Genomic DNA, 4,043 nt, shown 5'->3' on the forward strand with positions numbered 1-4,043 from the left:
CTAGTATAGTGAAATTCTGTACATAATTTTCATAACCACAGAAACTACTGAGACTTTCCAGATGCTTTAATTTCTCACCATTATTCCTGTAAGCTCAGTAGTATCCCTCTATTTTGAGACACAGACTAGATGCTGTGTCTGAGACACAGCTATGAGCTACTGGGAAAGTGTTTTTCATGAATGAAACACCCCCACGGAGCATGGATCAGCAGTTGCCCACATCATCCCACCTCCAGTAACCTATATAATTGTGTTCCTATGTCTGTGACGTCATTTTTTACAGATGTAGTACCTTTTACGTGACTGTCATCCCAAAGACACTTAGTGCTTTTTTCGGTCTAGAATTGCTTCATTGTTAGCATGTAACAGCCAATGTTTGTTAAAATATGATGAAGTGAGGAAAACTCTTTGTATAGACGTAAATAATTTACTGCATACTTTTAATTGTGATCTCTAGGAAATTCAAGGTTAACTTCATTGTATATGCTTTACTCTTCTTTTTTCAAAAATTATCTTAGTAACCATTAAATACTTAGACCCATCCAAAAGATGTGATTTGTATAAAAAAAAAAGAAGATAGAATGCCATTATCCTTGACACAGTGCAAATTTGTCCAGATGTAAATGGGAAAATAAGACCTCCAAGAAGAAAAAACTAAATCTGAATAATCAAAGTTAGGCTAAAAGAGAAGAGAGATGAAAGTAAGATGGAAAGGAGACCATACGAAGAAAGGGGAGGAACAAAAGCGAGAACGCTCAAAAACACTCGCTGCTGAGCAGATTCAGTGAAAACACAGTCCATCGTAATGTGAGTTACAAAGGAGAAATGTTTCAGCTGGGTTTAATGCCTGTAAGTTTTAAATATTTCAAAAAATTATGATTTCAAAGACTTCTTTGAGATTAGAGTGTAAGGAACTGGACAAAGTCCCAAGAAATGAATCAAGTCTTAATAATAAAATCTAATGACAGTTTACAAAAAAAAAAACAGCTTAAACTTAGAAAAGCCTTTTGCAGATACATAAAAACACTAAATGAACAAGTTAAGGGTGAAAAAAGTTTTCAGAATGATGCTCCTTTACCTCATTTGGACCAATATTACAAATGAAAACTTGGAGCAAACATTAGGAAATTCACGTTTCCTCAGACTTAAAAAAGAACAATCATAAATATAAACTGAGGTACTAGATGAAATGACAAGAAAACTTGTGTTTGTTAAAATAAAATACTTTTCATTTTAACATTGATTTGCTATGTTACTATGATAGCCGCTGGATATTTTAATTAATAACTATNACAGATTGGTAACAAACAACATAAGACCATCATCCAGGTCGCACAACGTGTGTGCACAAAGTATATGTATTGGCTATATGAAAAGAATTAAAGCTAAATCAATTTAATTTCAGTGAGGAATCATAGATGGAGTCCTAAATTTTATAATAAAGAATTAGGTTAATCCAGTCCAAGGGAAAACATGGGTATTTATAGAGTACATACCATCTACGCCCTCAGCAAATCGCAAACAGAAATATTTTTTCTCATTGAATCAAAATCAGATAGAGTAAAGCCTTGGATTGTGAGTAACTTGGTTTGCGAGTGTTCTGTAAAACGAGCAAATATTTCTAATACATTTTAATGTGGTAAACGAGCGATGTCTTGCAACATGAGGAGTTTGTTTCCAGAACGAATTATGCTCGCAAACCAAGGTATTACGGTAGTTCCAAGCGGACATCTCAGCTCCCTCTCTGTTAGAGTATTTTCTTACAAAACGTTTATTTTATTAGTCTTAGAAGTTGGGAACCAACAGTTTCTTAAGTTGAATAATCACCTTTTCGGATGCCGTATTTATGTCCATATTTTGTGAGCCCCCTAGTGACGCATTTAAATATTTATTGCACAGTAGTCCACGCGGGCTTTCTAGAGCTCTCTGAAACATGATTTAAAGATAGCATGAGATTTAGGGTTTACCCAACTAAAGAAGACAGTTTGGAAAATAAAAGTTGAGACTCCTTTTTCCACCCTAGAGCTCTTGTCTGTGCAACCAAGGCCATTTACGTAAACATCTAAAAGTGGTTGTTATAATGGTGAGAGAATCAGGAATTTAATTCATATGTGTCCGGTCTGCATACAAGGCCTGCTGACAGCAAGCAGGGTTTATTCAAATACTTGTCTTTGAACATGTTCGAGGTCAGAGACCATCCAGGTGGTGGAGAACCCATTAGCTCACACACACATACACAGAATCAGGATAGGAGCTGGATTCCTGAGATGGCCTTGGGCTATGTAATGCTAAATTATACCTGAAAACCCAGTCTGTTCAACTCAGCAGGCTGCAGCCGCTCATCAGTGTGAGGATCATAACAAAATATGAACAGGGCAGGAATTCAGAGACCAGGATGGCTGTGGGCTCCACTCTGCAAACAGGATGAAAGGAATATTATTAACACCGGGGATGCCGAAGAAATGTGTACAAGAGGGCACTTTGGTCACCGTTACTCAAGCAGTAGTTCGCCATCATCAGAAGTGTCTGGACGCTGATGGGAGCCACTTTGGGCACCTCTTGTAATTGCAGAAGTCAAACCTGACTTGTAGTCATCTTTTGTCACTGGTATATATTGAATATTATAATTTTAATAGTTTTTTTTCCTTTCTTAAAATGTGTATACATCTTTTGGCACCCTCTATATACATGACTAATAGATATTTTATGCACATTTTACTTTGGAAATGATTAGAAGTTTTGGAGTAGCCATTTTGATATTAGCATTAGAAAACAAAATATGCCGAATGTGATCCATAGATAGAAATTTACATTTAGCTGGTATGTTTTAAAAGTCCATGAAGAATCACACCATGATTGGTATTGGTCTTTGGCCACTTTAAATAGTACATTTTTAAAGTATGAACAAACCATTGTAATTTCTAGCCCAATATTTGCAAGATTGTGTGTGTGTGTGTGTGTGTGTGTGTGTCCCTAACTTCCTGACTTAATTTTGCCTATTTTTAATTGGAAACTTTCTCCAGTTCATTCTAACCTACTTGATTCATATCCCTGAGGACCATTTTCCAAATCCATGGTGGACTTTAGGTTGGTACAAATGTATTGCATGTGTTGATTAGGCTCCTATTCTGCCGTTACATAAGAATCTTTAGAATCCTTGTAAACCCCTCTCTAGAATCCTCTATTTGGAGTACTAGGATGGAAGGGTATCAGAATGCATTCTATATTGAAGTCCCGTACAGCAAATTTACTCCCCTATTGCCTCACACATTCAAAGCAGGTTTATTTTCCAAAGTGATGGAAGTAACCCCAGCAGTTCAAACTGAAATGAAATCCAAATCATGTTCTCTATTCTCCACTGTTCTCTGAATTTGGTTTTGCTGTCTGACATCAATTTGTTCAATACATAGATAGTAGTATCATGGGTTGGGCATGACCTGTGCACCCAATTTCCAGCTCTGCTTCTTGCCAGCTTTGTGAACTTGACGGTTGAACCTTAGTCCCCTCATCTGTAAAATGAGACAATGACTTCTTCCTCTCGTAGCTGCTTTGAGACTAAAAGAAGTCACAGTAAAATCCATGGCACAAAGGAAACACCTAGTAATTGTTTATGTGGTTCCATTCATCGTCTCTAATTAATCAGTGGAGTGTTTTTAACTAAAATATCTCATGTGTATTTACATTGCTTACATCATGAAGCTAACGCTGGTGGACTCTAGGGGTGATGATGTGAAATTGTATTTGATCCTCACCATCATAAAGTATGCTTCTTTAAAGCAGAAAATGCAAGGCATCCAAGAGTGAAGTGCTAGATCCTGTGGTCCAGCCTTTTTTAGCACCGTGTACTTTTTTCCTGCCTCATACCATAGGAATTTGAGGCAACTTCCCCGCTACTTACACTCCACAATTACACTAAAGTATAATTTTATATAGATGAAAGACAGAAGAGGAAAAACGATAATCAGAAAGATAAACCAGATGTTCTAGTTCAGTGATGAGAAAGAAGAAAGGGCAAGTTGGTGGAAGAAGGTGAGTGAGACAGA

General features: G+C 36.8%; 1 protein-coding gene across 7 annotated transcripts in view; it reads left to right on the forward strand.

The window, feature by feature from the left end:
• The window catches only part of RALYL (RALY RNA binding protein like), a 583,573-nt gene that overhangs the window by 417,363 nt on the left and 162,167 nt on the right, over window positions 1-4,043 (forward strand). The gene's annotated exons all lie outside the window — the stretch shown is intronic.

This window comes from Hipposideros armiger, unplaced genomic scaffold, assembly GCF_001890085.2.
Source record: "Hipposideros armiger isolate ML-2016 unplaced genomic scaffold, ASM189008v1 scaffold_163, whole genome shotgun sequence".
Classification (NCBI taxonomy): domain Eukaryota; kingdom Metazoa; phylum Chordata; class Mammalia; order Chiroptera; family Hipposideridae; genus Hipposideros; species Hipposideros armiger.